The 21727-nt window shown below is 37.8% G+C and overlaps 1 protein-coding gene across 4 annotated transcripts in view; it reads right to left on the bottom strand.

Moving 5' to 3' along the window:
• Positions 1-20775, bottom strand: part of adgrl3.1 (adhesion G protein-coupled receptor L3.1) — a 106840-nt gene extending 86065 nt beyond the window's left edge. For all 4 annotated transcript variants that reach the window (XM_084401828.1, XM_084401829.1, XM_084401830.1 and 1 more), the window contains exon 1: positions 20536-20775. The gene's annotated coding sequence lies outside the window, so the exon portion shown is untranslated. The remainder of the gene's footprint in view (positions 1-20535) is intronic.
• Between the last annotated feature and the right edge of the window lie 952 nt (positions 20776-21727).

Below are 21727 nucleotides of genomic sequence, written 5' to 3'. Positions count from 1 at the left end.
CTTAAAGGAACACTCCGACTTTTTGGGACCCAGAGTTAGATAAGTCCAGACATACCGTTTTCATCTCCGTGCGTGCCGTAACTCTGTCTGACCGCTAGCCTAGCTTAGCACAAAGACTGGAGGTAAATGGCTCCAGCTAGCATACTGCTCCCAATAAGTGACAAAATAACGCCAACATTTTCCTATTTACATGTTGTGATTTGTATAGTCACAGCGTGTACAAATAACAAGGTCACATGGGACACAGCCATCATCTAACCGTATACATACTGGAAACTATATTCTCAGAAAGCGAAGCACTGCTACTTGGGCGGAGTGATTTACTCCAACTCTGAGCGAACTCTCTGCTCCTCACCACAGGGTTTCTCTGGTGCTGCAAGCAAATCACTCCACCCAAGTAGCAGTGCTAAAACTCGCCGCATTAACCCTATAACTGCCGGTGCAAAATAAAACTGCAATTTCACAACAATGATAAAGAGTCTGTGCGCTACAGTACTTTGATTATGGTTGCACTTGCACTTATTGTTTACACTTATTAAGACTAAGAGGAAACTTATTTATTTTTGTTATTTATACTGTTTTTATTTCTATGTTCAATTTGTGTAAAGGAGTTCAGTTAGGAAGTCACACACAGCCTCAATCGTAAGTTCTGAAAGCTCATAAATGTACAGTAGGCCTAAGGTCTGAAGAGACTCATGTGAAATCATACAGGAGGAGAGTCAGTATAAACCTTTTACAGTGCTTGTATATTGTTTTCTTTCAATGCATTTGATAATTCATACTCATAAGTAGACCTGAAATGACATGCATTAGAAGATTATTAGTTAAAAATTTTCAAAATGCACCTGCATACTATTTTTCCAGTCATGAATTTTGTCATTGAGGATTTCTGAAAATTTGTCTCGTCTCGTTCTCGTGATCCCAATCTCGTGTCTCGTCTCGTGAGATAAGCGTCTCGTCACACCCCTACAAATCACTGATAAAAGACTGTGCACTGATAAAACGATTGTACATAAAAATACAAGCATACAGTCTTGCATGAATATATGCATAATGCAGACTATACAAACGCAAAGTGCACTTTCTACAATGGGGAAGGAATATAAAAACCTTTTTTTTTTTTTTGTAACACTTTAGTTTAGGGTCCAATTCTCACTATTTACTAGTTGCTTATTAGCATGCATATTACAGATTTTAGCTTTTTATTAGTACTTATAAAGCACATATTAACACCTTATTCTGCATGATCATATTCTACATCACTTAATCCTACCCAATACCTAAACTTAACAACTACCTTACCAACTATTAATAAGCAGTAATTAGGAGTTTATTGAGGCAATAGTCATGGTTAATAGTTCGTTAATAATGAGAATTGTACCCTAATCTAAAGTGTGACCTTTTTGTCTTTAAAAACTGTAATTAAACTACTGTAATATGATACACAGTTGTATTCCAACTATTGTATTCCAGACATTTTGTGACATTATCTATGGGTGTTTTTCCAACTATAAGTGCTTTTCTGTTGCAGAGATTCATTTTTATTAAAACTAAGTGTTTACATTTAACTTTTAACTTTTTTAAAGGTGCCTTAAAAATGTATGGTTACACTTTATTTAAAGGTGTCATTGTTACAGTGTAATTATTATATTTAAGTACTGCGTAATATTAATTAACAACATGTACTTAGTATAGGGTTAGGGTAGTATTAGGGTTTGGTTGAGGGTTAGTTTCATGTACTTATGCATAATTTACTGTTATTACTATGGTAAGTACATGTACCTGTAACATATGTAACAAGGACACTATAAAATAAAGTTTTACCAAATTTAGTTATTTTTGCTTTTCAAATGCCTTTTATGTCAAAATCAAATAGTTTGACCCTTGTCCCAAACCCAGACTTGCAAAATTAAAGTAAAAAGAATTAAATAAATCTCACTATGATCAAATCAAAAATCAAAAGTGCACTAGGCTGCCGACAAAAGTGTCAGCATAAGAAATATGGGGCATATTTCTTTTGAAGAAAACAAACAATAATTTATATTCTGAAAATAATATTGTTGTTGTCTGTCATTTCATCAAATCATGAAATAATTATATTTCAGATACATAAAATGTTAATAAAATTACACAATTTCCACTACAATGTCATTTTTTAAATGTCATTTGGTTATGAAATTAAACATAATTCCACCACAAATGTCATTTAAAATATGTATAATGTAATTTCACCACTGATTATTATTAAACACAATACAGCTGATAAATGATGATCATTCAGCCAACAAAACACTGAAAATGTCCACAAATTTCCAGTCAGGGAAAAAATGCTAGATGAAGCTATAGATTTGTCCTTTTCTATCAGATAGCAAAACTCTCTGATTTACTAACTCAATGTTGAAATGCTTTGTCCTGATTTGCTGTCTGCTGGGCACTTCAGTGGGCAGAGTGGGGCACTGGCACGGTCCTGTCACTCTACATTCATCCAGAGTCAGCTACAGGCTAAACAACACTACTACAGCCTATATGGCTAACAGAGTAGAGTTTACAGAGACGCGGGGGCTTATACAGTAGCATCATGGATAAACTAAAGGAATAGCATAGCTTCAGGTTTTGAAAGGCTTCAGACGGTATTTCAAAGCTAATGTAGATTAAGCTATGGTTTGTGGTCTAACTTTGCAAACATGGCCAAAGGTTACGATAGTATAGACTACATTTTGCCACAAAAAAGCCTCATTCAGAAAGAGATCTCTGATAGCTTGTTACATTCAATGGGCCTTATTCAACATAAGCAAAGTGAATTTGGTGTAAATCATTCATGAATACACAAACAATTTACACAAAAATGTGCTCTAATCGTGCTTTATGAATAGGCCCAGTGTGTGTGTTGTCATCTGCAAGATGTCATTTTAAACCATTTCACGTTCCCTGAAGTTAAAACAACATTCAGCAGATGTTTATTCACAAATTGAAAATGTATCTATTAAGTTCACTCTTAAGATAATAAAAAAAAATTACACAAAAAATATGCTTAGAGTAGGCATATAACACAATGCTTTGACGATATATTAATCATTCAGTACTACTTATCCAAGCACCCTATTACCATAATTGTACCATGGTACCACCTCCGATTGACCTGAAATTATCTAAATGATGATATTAGGTCACCACCATGTATATTTTCTGCCAACGTGTGATCTAGCAATCTAATTATGCAATACTAAAAGTGCTCAATATGCTCAGCCTGATTCAGCATGACGGAGCTGATAATTAAGGCCATTTCATTAATTATTCAAGATGAATATTCACTATTGTGGATTTGGGTGAAGTGGTGAAATATTTACGTGTTTTCCTCTCCAGTTCACTAATATTTTATGCTGGGCCTAAATTCATCACTGTATGACAGAGAGAGAAAGAGAGAGAGAAAAGCTGGATATAAAATCAGAAAAATGCTGTTTTCACAGGCAGTATGCGATGGTAAGATCATGGCAACAATTTATGTCTGAATCTAGTGTTCGCGTAACATTCTGTTTACTCCCTCTGGTCGTTTCTGAGCAGAACTGCTCCAAATTCGTTCACTCCAAGTTCATTCACTATATAGTTCACATTTCTATACCTACAACGCATTCTGATTTACAGTGTACATCCAATAATTAACCTTTAGGTCATGACTTCATGTCTAATCAGTTAATGTTAGTGATGTCTTTATTACTGATTTAGCAATGGATGCGACACCGCGTGGCTAGTAAGTATCTCTTCTATGAGTGCAGAAACATTGCAGTGCATTGCACAGCATGGGTGACCAATTTCAGACCCATCATAGATTGTATAAAATAATAATAAATAAAAATATAGCTGCAAACAGCAATTTTCAGCGCCAAGCAAGACGATAAGACATGCCAACATGGCTTAAAGTGTCAGACCAAATGCAACAATGAGCAATTAAAGACATTTTATGAGGATTTTAGGCAAAATGGCTGAATAATGCACCGCCTGGAGATGATACGATCCGATTTTGGTGAAAATCGGACAAATGGTCTAGGAGAAGTTCGAAAAGGACGTTTTAAAAGGAAATAAAGATGGCGGACAGGAAGTCTGGCTGACTATGGCAAAATTGTTATCTATGCTTTCGGCATAACCCAAGGAATATATTAAGACCAGTGTCATTACAATATAGGCACATTTATTCAAAAGTTATTCGTATTTTGAACATTTTGTTGTTTGGAAACTTTTTGAGTACCTTCAAGGCATGGTGCCGATGACTCATAACGAGTTTGTAACGATACGCTAATGCGTTCATAAAGTATACAATTTTATATCACAATACTGTATTGAAGTCAAAGGCAATTTCATGTTTTGTTTAATTATAGCACCACCAAGTGATGCAGTTCCACCGATTTTTTTTATGTCTCCTCAGTGTGAGCCCATTCATGTGTGTGTCAAATTTGGTGAAAATTTCTCATTTCGTTTTGGAGCTACAGACATTTATGTCTATATGTATAAACACATAAAAAATTACTCACACCTGACTTTGTTTGCATTTTCTTGCCACTTACTATTAATATTTTGACTATTAATATTTTGGGCATAAGCATTTAGCCAACGACCTATGTTTCCAAAATTCTGACGGTGGTTTCGTCTCAATCAGTCTAACGGTTTCGAAGATATTGGCAACAGTTTTTTAAGCGATAAACTACAACGCTACTCAAACCGTAAGGCAAAACAGCATGTTTGGTATCGTTGGACTCGGCAAGGATTCAGGAATCTAAGGAGATGACTCCCGTGAAAATAAGTCAACCACACCCATAGTTATAAGAATTTAACATTTTAATTTTACCACAAGGTGGCGCTGGTTCGAAACTTCTCAGGGTCCTTCAGGGCATCGTACTGATGGCCCATACCGAGTTTCGTAACGATACATTCATGTGTTCATAAAATACAGGATTTTATGTAACATTTTTATGAAACTGAAACATTGTTGCCACCTTGTGGACAAAAAAAAAACTATGCTGATGATGAAATTTGTCATGCGCACTGAATGCATACCGTAACGTAGCCATAATAAGCAAAGTTTGGGCTTAAAGTCGCAATGAAACGGAAGGTAGCTCTTTTCTTCCATATTGTGACCTATATCCGAGTGTAACGGATAATCGGAAAAGACGAAGACTTGGTTCTATCCAATGGTTGTCGATTGGATTTTTGGATTTTTAGATGTGGGTTTCACACTTAACAACATAGGCAGATGAATGCGAGTATGCAGGGACACAGTTGAAGAGGATTAAAAAACATTAATAACATGCATTTTAAAAATAGATGTATTTATAGATAAATGTATATACATTTTCAATTCATGCTCAGTTTTCAGACCCAGCCAAAGATAATACGAGTAAAACATGCCATAAAAAGAGGCAGTTGATAGGGTGAGAGAGAAAGAAAAAGAAGGAAAACATCCTTTCAGGAGTGTAAATATAACACTGCTTTGCTCTTCCTGCAAGTCGGGCTGTACAGTGTCAAAAGCTGGGCAGCATCTGTGCGCCACTCACCCTCACACATACACAGCTCAAAGACAGTTAGAGCAAAAGCAGCATCCGTGTGATGAAATATTCAATGCTGCCGCTGTTTGAGTGTGCAGACAGAGCCCAATGCTGCGCTAAATTATGCATCCAACGCACACACACACACACACACACACACAATCACCAGCCTAGCACTTAACAAAGACATACTTTAAATATGAGTCGAAACCTGCAAGAAAATCTGCAATGTATAGCAGGGTGTGGTTGAACATATGGAACAAATAGCAGAGTATAAAACAGCATATGGTGCTTACAAATGGCATTATGGAGCTAGAGCTAGAGCTTTTGTTATCGAATGAGCTCTATGTTTTACACACTCCCTCTGTTCGTCTCTAATCAGGTTGTTTTTCAGTTGGTGAGCAGTTATTGTTAATAGTGTGTCGTTCCCTCCTGGAATTAAACAAGTTCAAATGCAGCTCTACCCAAGAGCCCTGCTACTAACAGCAAATACTCTCATAGTCCCTCAGCAGGTGTGTGTGTGTGTGTGTGTGTGTGTGTGTGTGTGTGTGTGTGTGTGTGTGTGTGTGTGTGTGTGTGTGTACGTTTGTGTGTTTAAGTGTGAACTTGACTTTATGTACTCCGTGTCAGAATGGATGTTTGTCTTGGAGAGCTCAAGTTCAATTCTATGGGGTTTCGCTTATCAACGGCTGAAAACCTCTGAGAGTTGGAGAAAAGATGGAGAAAAGGAAAAGAATTGCCCAATGAAGTGTTAGTGCACAAGTGGATATTTAAAATGATAATACAATTAAACACTGTTTTCAACATGAGAAAACACATTTGTGCTTACACACTCTAAAGTCTGTCTCCACTTTCTGTGTCTCAAAGGAAAGGCAGTCGCTCTGCCTCATTGTTTTGGCGGTGTGTGTGTGTGTGTGTGTGTGTGTATTGTTTTGGGCACAAAGGCTTCTGCACCCCTGGCAGAGACGACTAATGGAACACAATAGGACTACTTTAGCATTTAGCTCAGTGGCCTGTGAAGACAGAGGTCCTGACAGCCGTGTGAGCGTGTATGTGTGTGTACGGAGAAGCTGGAAACACCTGCCACTCTTTTAATAGTGAAAGATGCATCCTGCCTTTCGAATGCCATTTGCTCACTCTGAAACATTTACTCAGTTTCCACTGTTTGACAGCATAGCAAACAGCAAGTTATGTAATTCAAATGTCAAATGATACACGCATCAGTACCATACACTGTAAAAATGGTAACATGCAGCTATTAACTCATTCCTAGCTGATCTAACCATTAACAAATACTCATTGTAATACTCAAGTGTAACCTAAATATAATTAGGATTTTTCAGACATTTTAAATAATATTTTGGACTTGACTGAAACCAGTTTATTTAAAGCGCTTTTTTAGGTAACGTGGTAAAAAAGAAAAAGTTTGCATTATGCATTACACATTTAATTCAATTCCTGTCAATCAAAAAAAAAAAAAAAAAAAAAAAATCTTGTTGTTATTTCAATCTTTTAATATCTGGGAAGTTTGTATTGTTTTGCTGTTTAAAAAAAAACTAGCCCCTATGCAAGTTTAATGTGCAGCGAAAACTCTGAGAAAAATTACTTGTAGGTTGGTTTCCCCAAAGGGTGTAAACACAGCAGCTCTGAGACCTTTTCACAACACTGCTTTGTTTGAGCAGTACAACATATCAATTATTGGTACAAACAACAGCATGAGTTTAGGGCAAGACTACTAGTTTTAATGAGCAAAAAAACAGACTCCTCTTTTGAAACTGCTATCACTTTCCGAGCCCCCCGATATAGACCAACAGACTGCAAGCTTGCATTCAGATCTGCTTCCATCCAATCAACAACCGTTGTATTGAAGAAAAAGTCCCCACCCAACATTGCTTTTTCGAAAATCCACTTCACTTGGATGTACACAATACGGAAGAAAATATCCGTCTCTACTTCCTTTACATCACAACTCCAACTGATGATAACCCGTGCTCAGGGAGAAGGGAGCAACACTGCGTCAGGACCCTGTGAATCAAAACGCAGCACTTTGTCTTTGTTAAAAATTTCCACAAAAGTCTATAGACTTGTGCATTCTGCTCCATTTTGCACACTGTCCAACTGTTTTTAAACGCAGGAATGCATCTTATATAAATACCCCCTAAGAAACGCATTAGATCTGGGTCAGCTGAAACTTCCTAAGGGCTTCCTTCCCAGTCATTCAGGCAACAGACCAGTCAATTGTGAAAATATGTAGTTTTAGCAGAGCACTAATTGCAGAGCCATTCTCCCTTGAGCGGTCCAGTGTGAAGTGTCTAGCTCAAGGGCACTGCGCTAATAGAGCAGGTCTGCGATCTCTCTAACTTTCCTTTCCTGTGTCACTAATTCCCAGGATTGAACCTCCAATCTTTTGTTACCAGCTCTGATCTTTAACTATTATCCCTCCACCACCCCAAAGGGAGGAAACGCGGAAACATGAAAGCCTGCGGGTCATGTCATTGTAAAACACTGCGCTGAACGTGGGCGGATGCTGATTCAAGTTTTTTTTTAGAGCACTTCACATAACCGCACAACTACCTTCCCGGTCACTTAGAAAGACATCCATTTGTTGCTCGTTCAATAGTCTTTAGAGCCAACTCGGTTATTATATACACAGACATCTGAAGAGCAATTCGGCTTTATAACAATCCACAGAGCTTTTGTTTAATGGCATCTTTCAGTGTGTAATGGGTTTAAAATGCGGGGCGTCTGTGCGCATGTGTTCAGAAGACAGTGATGAATAAGACTCCACTTCTCGAATGCCGTTCTTACAAAAAATATTGTTTCGCATAAACATTGTCTTTCTGCTCATGGCGTTATCACTCATTATGCATTTTTTCTTTTTCTGTCACTCATCCTGGCCATTATTTATATATTTCTTTCCTTAAAGCTCAAGCTGGCAGCATGAAAAAACGAGTGTGTGTGGTTGTTCTTATATGCACGCATGTACCATCCGTGACAGGAAGCACAGGGAAAGGGGGCCGGAGAGATCATCATTATCATGCTCCACCATTACAAGGTGAATTGCATCGCTGCCACCCAAACATCCCTTACTCCCAGTTTCTGATATTCAAGACCTCGTTCTGACAAAATAACACGGAAAATGTCCTATTCCCATCCATCTATCCTCTCACAGCTCTCTCTCTCTCTCTCAATGGGTGGTCATATTTCTTGCTCTGGTTCTAACTCTCTATTTCCCTCTGTAATTGGATGTATTACGGGACTGGAGGCAATGAGCATCATGGACATGGCTCAATGCGCACAGAAGAGAGAGAGAGAGAGAGAGAGAGAGAGAGAGAGAGAGAGAGAGAGAGAGAGAGAGAGAGAGAGAGAGAGAGAGAGAGAGAGAGAACAAAATGCTACAGCAGCTTCAGGCAATAACAAGAAGAGATTGCGGATGAGAAAAACTGGGCTTTGTCCGAGAAGAGAGGAGAGGAGAGAAAAGGAGAGGAGGAACGACAGCCGTGAGAGCGAGACATAATATAGAGATGAAGACAAGCACTACAGGATCATCAGGGGAGAAAATTATTGCGTCTCTTTTTGGATCCAAAATGGACACCGTTGGAAAAAAGCACTTGATCTGGGAATCTGCTATTTGGAAACTGTTCTTTAGGAGCTTTGCAATAATCCCAACAGAATGAGCTCTACATATCAACCTGAGTTACTTGCCACAGAGAGACTAAACCTGAGCCAGACTTAAATAAATCAGGCTGAACTGTGTCAGCCACAGAATATAAGTTAATGTTACTTGTCGTGTGTCCGTGTGTGTTCATGATATACGCTACAGCGGTGCATCCAGTTCGCTCATGCGTAAAATTAAAGAGTCATATCCTGGAAACAGCATAAACGTGACACACATTCATACACGCACACACCCCTGACATGGCAGAACTAATGGGGGTGTTGGTCCATTGGTAACCAGTCAGCTGTGTGTAACCGCGACGATAAGGCCAAGACACCTCGGTTTCACTGCTTCATTATGTCACACATAATACCTGACCTTCAATGCACTGCACATAGTCCAAGTGTGCCACTCACGTACTGAAAAGTGAAGCCAAATTTTGATCGCCCCCTGGTGGCTGGCTTCTAATAAGTTTGGTTTTAGTTCGTTTTTTGATGCTATAAAAACGGGGTGTGACTTCCCAGTAAGCAACAGCCATCATTTCACCGTCTAGGTTAACTATAGACCTGATATAGTCCGGCTATGAGTGACCCACTTCTAGCCAAAATAATCTTGAATTTGGTTACATGTCGTTTGTGCCAAAATAACTTGTGAGATGTATGATATTCCATCATACATAAGCAAAGTCAACAGTGATTAGAAGGTTTCATTTCTTTGACATGTTCTATGCGTAGCCTGTGCGTCTTTTCTTGGGCTATTTTTAGACATCTATTCAGTTTTCACTGACAGCCCAGGGCTGTGTTTGGACGGCTATTAGACATCTTTTAAACGTAAATTTGCTTACTGGGGTCATGACTGACAGCTGTGTTTGCGACTGAACGGCTCCGAACGACGTAATCAGCAACGACCGTTTTTGGAATATTTTGGTAGGGCTGCATGTTTAATCGAAATCAAACCGAAATCGGGAGTTGGCTTAGTGCGATTATGCAATATGTATATTTTTTTATTAAATAAATATATGCACAGCGTGTTAGTGAAGAGCGTCTCTGTGATCAGTAGTACGTGCTGCTCCATCTCTCGCGTGCATTTGAAAAAGCAACAAGCGTCAAACATCTTCCCAAACTTGTAATGGTCATAAACCTGTTGTCCAACATAAAGACAACATTTAATAACATGTTTTTACTCCAAAACCTCAAAGTGTTTGAAATAACTTCCTTTTTGTGAGTTGATGCGACTTTTTATCATAGAATGAGGCAGACCATATATTTTGTAGTTTTCTATACAGTGATAAAGTCTTTGTCAATTAGCATTGCATTATAAATATACTCATTATTATAAAAATACCCGAGAAGGCTAGAAGAACTCAAATACAACATATATCGCAGCAGTCATGTGTTTATTGTCTTCATGTTTAATCAGTCAAAGCATTTCAAAGCGTAAAAAAATTCTTTCTTATATAACAAAAAAAAAAATTCAGGTTCTCCAAAAATGTCTATTTAATATCATGTTTTAATAATTACTAAGTATTACTACTTGTTACTTGATAGTTACATCGTATGTGACCCTGGACCACAAAACCAGTTTATACATCAACTGAATAAGCTTTCCATTGGTGTATGGTTTGTTAGGATCGGACAATATTTGGTCAGGATACAACTATTTGGAAATCTGGAATCTAAACATTGAGAAAATCGCCTTTAAAGTTGTCCATTTATGTTCACGATTGTGCTGCATTCACTCACAAAAATAAATGTTATATATATTTACGGTAGGAAATTTACAAAATATCTTCATGGAACATGATCTTTCCTTAATATCCTAATGATTTTTGCATTTGGTTTTGTGATCCAGGGTCACATACGGCATTTTTATACTGATGAAATGTACATTTTTGCAACTTTGAACTGACGTATAAACAAAGAACATTTCTGGACGCCAAATTCCTTAATATGCAGGTTAACAGGCTAAAAATGGTATAAAAGTTTTTCAAAACCATATGAAATTAACATTATTACAAAAATACATTTCCATGTGTGTTTTAACTAGGTTCAAAAAAAATATTTTCTTCATCATGGACACACTTATACAAATCAAACTTGACCTTTTTAACAGGAGATCACATAAATACAGGTTTTGATGGCAGACCCTCACTAGTGTATTTGACCAACACAAATCCAAAAAAATTATCTTCGCTGGAATCTCAGTTCCCACAAGCAATATAACACAGTACTATAAATGTGAGCGATGACGATGAACTCTTAATGGAGGCCAAAAACAACATATCATAGGAGGGAACAGGGGCACACACACTGGAAGAGCGTATTTCTCATTCACTGGTTTAATGGCTAATTAGACAAAAAGCTGGATGAGGATGAATCTCTCAGCCCAGTAGATTCCTCTTTTCCATTTCTCTGTGGCTCAATAAAACAATGTAATGGACACTCTCTCACTCTCTCTTTTTTTTTCCCTCCTGTATGTATAAAACTATGCAGGAGGCTTTATCCATGTGGGGAATATTCCAGTAGAGCAGCAGTTATTTAAGATTCAAACACAAGGATAACAGATGGCTACCAGAAAGAGAAAAAAAAAAACATAGAGAGCATGAGAGAGAGAGAGAGACAAAGAGAGAGAGAGAAGGAATATGGCAGACAAGAGTTGGTACCTCCCAGTAAGCTGGCCTCTAAGGACAGCCAAATCCAGTGCTTAGTGATGTTTAAATTAACAACAGCAGTTTATATGCCACCCACTGTCACTCACCAGGCTCACATCAATGCAAAAGTTCACATGCCCTCTTTTTAAATGCGTCTGTGATTCTAATCATATTGTAAGTGCTCAAAATAGAGCTTTTGACAGTTTGAAGATGGTTTGAACTTTGACCGCTTGAAAATGGTTCTAAGGCCGACATGAAATTCACCCTATCTATTTTGTAAATGCATGTAATAGATTTTATTATGAATGATTAATGTTTCATTTTCTACATTTTGTTTGACCCTGTAATTTTTCACAATATAATAAGAAAAGATCTGTCACTAGTTCAGTTACTTTAAAGGAACACTCCACCGTTTTTTGAAATAGGGCTTATTCACCTTCTTTCCTACATTTAGATAGGTGGGCAAATGCATTTTTGTCTTAGTGCATGCATTGTTTTAGTTTGACAGGGTCGGCGCTAGCTTAGCTTAGCTTAATGAATGGAATCCTTTGTTGCCAGCTAGCATGTCCTGAGTAAAAGTGATAAAAAATTTTTTTTAAAAACACCTAATTAATTCTTGTGGCCTGCGTATTCACAACAAGTACAAATAGCGATGCAGATTAACACTAGGTGATTTCCTATGCAGATATTGACTTGGGACTATATTAGGGGGAAGCACAGGCAAAGCACTGCTACTTGGGCGCAGAGATATCACGCCCAAGTAGCAGTGCTTCGCCTGTGCTTCCCCCTAATATAGTCCTTAATATATAAGTTAATATCTGCCTAGGAAATCGCCTAGTGTTAATCTGCATCGCTATTTGTACTTGTTGTGAATACGCAGGCCACAAGAAGTAATTAGGTGTTTTTTTTTTTTTTATATCACTTTTACTCAGGACATGCTAGCTGGCAACAAAGGATTCCATTCATTATGCTAAGCTAAGCTAGCACCGACCCTGTCAAACTAAAACAATGCATGCACTGAGACAAAAAAGCATTTGCCCACCTATCTAAATGTAGGAAAGAAAGTGAATAAGCCCTATTTCAAAAAACGGTGGAGTGTTCCTTTAAGATCATGTAAGACTTTAAGATAATTCCAAAAAATTTACATTTCATTTGTAGGAATAGGATCCAAAAATCTCACTTTGAGGTTGTTCCAAACTCATACAACTTTTTTCCCATAGAACACAAAAGAAGAAATTGCGGACAATTTTAACACGGATTTTACAATAAAATGTGAATGGAGACAGGAGCTGAGCTCTAAAGAACGATAAAGATCTCATTTCAGTGGAGCACATCTTATTTGCGTAGTCAAACCTGGCACATTGTGGCATTTTACACCATTAACGTCAAGTTTTCATATGCTGTATTTGAATATACACAATGGTCACCCTGCTCCCCCGTTTACTTTAATTGTATGGAAAAGAGCGTTTGTCACAATATCTCCTTTAGTTTTCGAAGAAAGCTAGAAAGCAGACATTAAGTAAATAGATGGAAATTTTATGTGCAATTCAACGTAAATCCTAAATTTAGGCCAAAATATTTTGAAAGAAAGAAAGAAAGAAAGAAAGAAAGAAAGAAAGAAAGAAAGAAAGAAAGAAAGAAAGAAAGAAAGAAAGAAAGAAAGAAAGAAAGAAAGAAAGAGAAATTTGTGCAGGATTGGAATGACATGAATAAATGATGACAGAATTTTCCTTTTTGGGTGCACTATCCCTTTAAATTGTCGCCACACTATAAGGTAAATCCCCACAGGGAGCAGATGCCTGGCTTAAATTGTTTAGCAGTGAATGAACAATAAATGTTTAGAGAGAAAAAAATACCCCACACCAATCAAGACCGCATTGGACAAAAAGCACCCATTGCTAAGCTAAACACTTTGAGCTATTTTTTCACTCTTGAAATAGCTCACATTGTCCAAAAACTGAAATAGGAAACAACTGGAGGTTAAAGTTTCCTGTGCCATTCATTACTTATCAAGGAAAAAAATCCTGCCATTGACTTCAACAATGAATGGTGCCAACACAGCCAGGAGGAGCAATCGATCCAAGGAGCAATCAAACTTCAGGGTGATCATCAATCAATCACAGAGCTGCTTTATCTCAGAGGCTGCTTTACTCTCTCCGAACCTGTCACTACAGCAGACCTGAGGGGCAGTCTGAGAGACCGCTAGACATAAGGATTTAACATTAATGTCATGCTGATCTACACTTGGAAGGAGGCTTGCATGTAAAACAGTTGTAGAAATTTTTGATTTATAACACCATTATCTTATCTTTGGCTGTGGGTTCGATGGATGCACAAACTGATAAAACACTTACCTAATGTATAACTGGGCAAAAATGCTTAAATGCACTAAGATATAATTGCATTAAAATCTATATCTCTACTTGCGTTGCCTGCAAAATGGCATAACTATGGTCTCTTAAGCTGTGGGCAAGGGCATAACGCATGAGTCATTTCTCACAACGGTTTCACTGTGCAAAACGACAACGCATTAGAGGAAGCATGATGATAATGAACAAATTTTACAAGCAAATTTTCCATTCATGCAAATCTATGCCACAGCAATCTAACTTCCCACAGGTGTGTCTCTCTACTACATCTCTATGGCCTCTACAGCCTGTTCAGTCTTTACCGAAGTCAAATAAATTGCTTATATTAGTTGGAATGAGCGTTTGATTAAGTCACAATAAGAGCAAACTGGTCAGTATTTGTTCAATGATTCATGCAATGCAGACAGAACACGGGGTTCTAAAAATACATATTTTAATATATATTTTATTTCTAATATGGTGCTGAAGATGTTCTGCATAAGAGGATTTTGACAATGCCATGAATTGACAGGGCTATGTTTGTCTTGTCATGCTATGGTTCATGGGATTCATGGGACGGTTAGAAACATCATGGTGAGAAAGCTGTGTTTGATGACATCATCATCACTATTTTTGTTCTAACTTTTGCTTGAAGCACTTGACATCACACACTGTGACTCATGGCATGCTATGAACATGTAAGCGTGGGCTTACACACACACACATAAGGACGTGCAAAACAGCATATTTTCAAAACCGACTAGTTGGTGGGTTGTCTGAACGACAAGGCAGTTTTTAAAAAACGCTGTATAATTAGGGTCTACCAGACTCAGAACCAATACATTTCTCTGGCGTTCACACAGGATGTCTCGAAAAACATTTTCAGCGTGTTTTTAAATGAGACATAGCATCTTGCGAACAGACAGACCAGTATTGTCGAATAACAGAGTGAATCATAAACGTTCAGAGGTACCAGTGTCCGACCTGCGAACAAATGACTCTAATGAGTTGGTACTTTCTAGTCATTTTAACATTGAGAAATCAGCACATTTATTGACTGCTTCTTCATATGACAAAGTATGCACATTAAAGAGTTTTATCAGAATAAATGAATTAGGCCTAAATGTTACCACACTTTTTTTTTTTTTTGATTAGTATTGTAGATTAATAACTTGTGTTGTGAAAATTATCTGACTGCATTACACTGCCTTTAAAAAGACTATGAAAAGTAATAATTAAAAAAGTCTGTATAAACATCATAATTTGGCAATGAATTTTAAATATTTATTCCATGAATAAACCAGAATCACTGAGAAGAAATAAAACCATTAGATTTCCGAAAACCTACTAGTCAATTAGTGAGGTTGATTTATTTTTTTATTCCCATAAAAATTCCTTAAAACACTTAGGGCCAGATTTCCTAACAGCTTGCGCCATAGCAAACCCTCTTTTTGCATTGCTGTCAGGATTTAAAAAAAAAAAAAAAAAATGCTGCAAAGCAAAAATTGGCGCTGAAAAGGAGTGGACAGGGTTATTTTTGCAGCTGACCTTATTGGATATGCATTTGTAGGAGTTTCCCTTTCAGACAAATAAAAATGTATGAGAGGATAATATTTCAATAAATCATGCAAGGTGATTGCGCTAGTCAATTTACTTGTATTTGCGCCATTATTTAGCACCCAGAAAAAGCATGTCTTAAACCAGATGCTACTTTGCTTCGCTGCTCTTGGTAGATTGCGTTGGTCATTATGGAAATGATCCGGCTGCATCTGTGTTCTTTAACTTCACGCGCAGAACTTTCCATTTTCATCTGCTTTTTTTCTTTGGGGGGGGGGGGATTGCGCTCTCACAGGGATTTGCCATGTTTAGTAAGTCTGGCCCTTAAAATACAAAAAGAATACTCAAATTAAGTCATCCCCTTTAAAACAATGCAAAAAAGTTCTATAAAAAAAAAGTCTAGATGAAATAGTCAGCCTCAGTAGTCGGTTGCTAGTCATTCTTAACAAACTTTCCTCTTTTCTAGTGCTTTTGTGATACTACACCGCAATAATTTTCTCAAACACTCAAGCCCACTAAAAACCTTTTAACCTCGTAAATGGATGAAAATAAAAGCATAAAAACACTTACACACATGGGATCATTGCTCTCAATTTCCTGTTGGGACTGAAATAAGCAAAGTCCTTCTGAAGATCATTCCAAATCCCATCGTCATTGTTTGGTGACCTCCTTATTCAATCACTATAACACACACACACACACACACACACTTCCCACTTTAAAAGACGGCCTGTACACACTCAGCAGCTCTCTGTTCCTGCCCTGAGTGTGTATAAAAATGGATGAATTTGTAAGTGAGAGAGAGACAGAGAGAGAGAGAGAGAGAGAGAGAGAGAGAGAGAGAGAGAGATCGAGATGAGAAAGCTGTATTATTCAAGCGAATGACTATTTTAATTTGAAGGACATTCAAAGAATGAAAAGAGGAGCACTCCCTAGACCACGACTATGCACTCAGTGCTTTGAGCAGCTGCTACACATCCAATCAAACATAGCATTATGATGAGATGCATTTAATACGTTTATATTCAAACGGTTGTGAATGATTGCGTACATGGACTCTCATTCAGGGATCTATGACATCAGGATGCAGCCACAAAACACTGCTTGTTTATTGAGCAATTAAACCCATAACACAAAGCGAGAGGCATCCTGCACGCTGAGCTTGTCGCCCTTTGATGATGAAAGCATCTGTCGGAGCTTGTGTCCCACAGGCCTCTGTTTGATAATGAGTGAGTGTTGCAAATTACACTTTGACCCATGCTGTGACATTCAAAACATATACCAACAAACACAAACCCATCCGGTTTTATCAATGTTTTAAAAGGATAGTTCAACCAAAAAAAGACAATTCTGTCATTATTTACTCACTCTTATGTTTTCCAAGTTCCAACCCCATTTGACTTTCTTTCTTCAGCAGAACAAAAAATTAAATATTTCAAAGAATGTTAGTAACCCAACATTTTTGGTCACCATTGAATTCCGTTATATATATATTTTTTAAAGGGGTGGTTGATTATGATTTCACTTTTCTAACTTTAGTTAGTGTGAAATGTTGCTGTTTGAGCATAAACAACATCTGCAAAGTTACAACGCTCAAAGTTCAAAGCAAAGGGAGATATTTTCTTTTAAATAAATCGCTTTTTAAGGACTACAACAAACGGCTGGAAGGGACTACACGACATTCCTCCCGGGTTAGTGACATCACAAACCCTATAATTTACATAAACCCCGCCCCCTGAACACGATTTATAGATTATCAAGACAGAATATGCTAATCAATGACTAGAAGATAACCACACATCAGCTACATAAATTCATCCACCATTCAGAAATGTCCTGTTGCTTCTACATGTTGTCTCTTCTTCTTGAGTCTCTCCATCATTGTCTGAATCCGGTTTAAACATAAAAAGGCTAAAAGATTTTGAAATTTTCAGTGCATGTCTGTGTGAGGTAAAATGACACAAGCTGTTGAAGCTCCGCCCCCTGTGCCGGGAGCAGCAGCTCATTTGCATTTAAAGGAACAGGCACAAAAACAGTGCGTTTTTGCTCACCCTCAAAAAGCGACAATTTTAACATGCTATATGAAATATCTGTGGGGTATTTTGAGCTGAAACTTCACATACACGCTCTGGGGACATCAGAGACTTATTTTACATCTTGTGAAAAGGGCATTATACCACCCCTTTAATTTTTGTGTGAACTTTACTGTACCTTTAAGAACGTTTTTCCTTCTTTGCAAAAACATTAACAGAATGTTACGAACGCACCATATACACATTAATTAATCTAATAGTCTGGCTCTGCTTAGCTGACCAAGGGTTGGACGGTGGTTTTGCTGAAATCTATTTGAAAACAATCATTAATTTTTGCAATTCTATTTGGTTATGTTAGTGGTACAGAAATGACACAGTGGAAATACAAAACACCCCCATCAAGGCAAACAGAGCAAACCACCCAGCTCCACCCTGCGTGTGAACTCTTTACAAAATTCAGCACAACACCCACTGACAAAACAACAGAGGGAGCATCTTGATGGAAAACAGAAACTCACACAAATCTAAAATTGCCCCATTTATCCGAAGAAACCCGCTAGCACCAACACATGGCTGTTCAAACTAAGTTTCACAAATGAACACTGGTGATCCTTCACTGGCATCAGCAAAAGTTTGTTAAATTGACCTGTTATCTTGCATTTAAAGTCATACACTAGTATCAAATATTCACACAAAAAAATATTGTTACATCAAAAACGATCAACTGTTTCTTGCTAGCTAAAAGCTAGTAAGTAAATTGCAAGCGTCTTCCCATTATTCAACAAAATGCAGCAAAATCAAACGTAACGGGACAGTTCACCTAGAAAATGCTAATTCTGTCATTGTTTACACACTCTCATGTTGTTCCAAAACTGTTTAACTTTCTCTCCTCTGTGGAACACAAAAGGAGATGTTGTGCACAATGTGAGGGAATGACAGCCTCAGTCAGCGCTCACTTCTATTGCATCTCTTTTCCATAAAATGAAAGCGAACTGAGGCTGTCATCCAGCCTAACATCTCCTTTGGTGTCTCATCGAAGAAAGAAAGTCATACAGGTTTAAAACGACATGAGGGTAAGTAAATGATGACAGTATTTTCTTTCTTTTTTGTCTGAACTTTCCCTTTAATGTGTCATTTTTTGCCAAATGTAGATTTGGAATGGAAATGTTTTCAAGCGAACAAGTAGGCTACACCTGATTTTTTTTTTTTACTTCTGTCTGCTCATAACTTATCCTCTGATGGAACACTAGAAGTTAATATTTAATAATTAATAATTCCAAGTTTATTAAGTTCAGAAATTGACTCAGGGCCAGCAGGCCTGGACTCAAACCTCTCATTTTATATCATGCAACAATTATACTACACTAAACAGATTATGCAAAATCCAACAAAACAGGTCTGATAAGTTGGTTCAGATCTTCGATCTGGTGATACCGAATTACTTCATGTTCCCAGGACTAAAGTTGTTGGCTGTTGTTGGACCTCAGCTATGGAATAGCCTCCCGGCTTACAATAAAACTGCCCCAACTATATCAATTTTTAAATCTACTCTTAAAACATATTTATTCTCACTGGCATTTAATATTCCCTGATTCTCTGTTTTATGAGTTTTTATCTAGAACCTTACCCATTTTTACAGCTGGTGATTACTGTTTAGTGTTTATGTGTGATATTGCTGTGTTTTTTTGTTACACTATGCAGCACTTTGGTCATCCTCGGTTGTTTTAAATGTGCTATATGCATAAACATTGTATTGTATTGTATTGTATTGTATTGGTTGTGGTTGTGACTTCAAAAGCCTTTGATTTTTGATCCGACCTGGGTGAACTTGCCTGTAAAGTAATCTGTCCATTCTTCCTGCCTCAAACTCAAATTTCAAACCAAATATGAATGATGAATGTGTTGCAATCAGTAGAACACAGGGATTGATCGTTTCCTCCTAAAATGGGTCATCCACATGAGATCAACTATCACTTAATATCTATCACTATCACTTAAAAATAAAGTCAGTTGACTCCAGTTATAATTTAAATCATCTATATTGGCAAAAGCAAACAATCCTGTATGATTGGCCGTATATATGATGATCCAGCGAGTAGGCTACTGCAATTTTCATGACATCAAGTTGACATGAATAGCAGATGTGTCTTTATTAGTGAATGAATCAAGGTCATATGATCTCTGTAGAGATCTGACGGTGTTAGTTGCATGATCGCTGTTGATGTTTTCAAGGCTGTTTATTTTGAAGATGCTTTCTTTCTTTTTTCTTTTAGATTATCTCATACCAACGCATCTCCTGTTATACACACACACGCATTTAGAGAAAGACAGTCCGCTGGCACTAAGTCGACGTTGATAATCTTCTTCACCTATAAATGCTGAAGGGATGCTGTGAATATGCCTTCTATATAATGTCATTTGCGGCACGCTGCCTGTTATAAACAAATTAAATTATCGTTTCGTTACGTCAAGAGCTGAGGGCAGCGACTTGTACACTCAAACACACGCGCGCGCGCGCACCGACGCCCATTAAAACACCACGCACGGCACACGGCAAAAAGCATCCTGTGTCCAAAGCCCCCCTCTCTCACACACACACACACACACGACATAATTCAGCTGTACTAGGATATGGAGAGTTTGCTGAGTGAAACAACGGCATCTCACTGCCACTGCCACTAAAACGTCCATCGGTTATTGATTTATTGGCCCTTAAGAAATAACGTCACCACGTTTAAAAGCATTGACTTACCGCATCTTATAAAGCACTGGAATAATAGTCAGCTCCGGATGTGCTCAACAGCATCGGGCTGTATGATCTCAGAATGCTCCTTAATTCCCGTGACAGTGTGTCCGTGTGTGAATAAAACACGCAGATGATGTTTAGAGCTTCCGTTCCCAGATGCGCCTTTATGATGCTTGAAGCTTCCCGAAGACCCACAGTGAGGATCAGTATCGAGTATCCTTCGTCCCCCAAACCCAATGGATCTGTGGTGGACACGGGGTATCAGAGCCCAATGTTGTGTCCCGATCAGTGTTTTTTTTTTTTTTTTTTTTTTTTTGAATAAGAGGAAAATGCGCAGAGTGGGTCCAGCGATAGAACAATCCGCGAGATCAGCGCCAGTCCATCGCTAGATCGTCCATTCGACCCGACAGCTAGGGAACGAGCGCCGAGAGAAAATGACAAGCCAATTTGGAAGCAAAGTGATGCTTGATTCAAGGATGGAGGGTGGGAGGGGAAAAGAAAGAAAAGGAGGATAAGAGAGGGGCGGTGAATCTGGAGCTGGGATGACGGGAGGACTTGAGCACGCTCTGGTGGCCGAGAGCGCGCACAGCACAGCAGTGAAGGGTCGACCTTCCTATCACCCTGCGGGGTCACTGTCATTCAGCGAAATAGGTGCAGTGTGTGCCATTTTGAAATGTGTTTTTTAAAGTCAGTTTTAAAAGCAGGCCTACGTATTTGCTTAATAAACTACAATTTGCCGTCTTAAGCTAAACTGTAGGCTAAATGTTGCGATACATCTAAAAAAAAGTAACATGTTGACATTTAGCCATTGTCTTGTGCTTGTTCGAGGTCATTACACTACCTGTTTTTTTGGGGGGGTTTTTTGTAATGAGGATAGTTGTACAAACATCCAATTTTTAATAATCAGCCATATGTACAAAATCTTGGTAACATTACTTGGTATCTTGATAATTTTATACTGACAACATAAAATAAAGTTATTTTAAAATACACTATACAATGATTTGTTCTTGAAGAGTTCACATCCTGAAAGGAGGATGATTATTTATGGAATTTTTATTTATCTCTTCATGATATTTTTATTTATGGAATTTTCTTTACATCATTTTTTTAAGGAGGAGCTGTGATGGTAACAGCATTGATGCATAACCCAGTGACACAACTTGAAGTCTTTTAAATAAAAGGCTGTTATAAAGTT

This window comes from Rutilus rutilus, assembly GCF_951802725.1.
Source record: "Rutilus rutilus genome assembly, chromosome: 2".
In the NCBI taxonomy this organism is placed as follows: Eukaryota; Metazoa; Chordata; class Actinopteri; order Cypriniformes; family Leuciscidae; genus Rutilus; species Rutilus rutilus.
The sequence above is the reverse complement of the archived record's forward strand: the minus strand, read 5'-3'. Positions and strand labels throughout refer to the sequence as shown.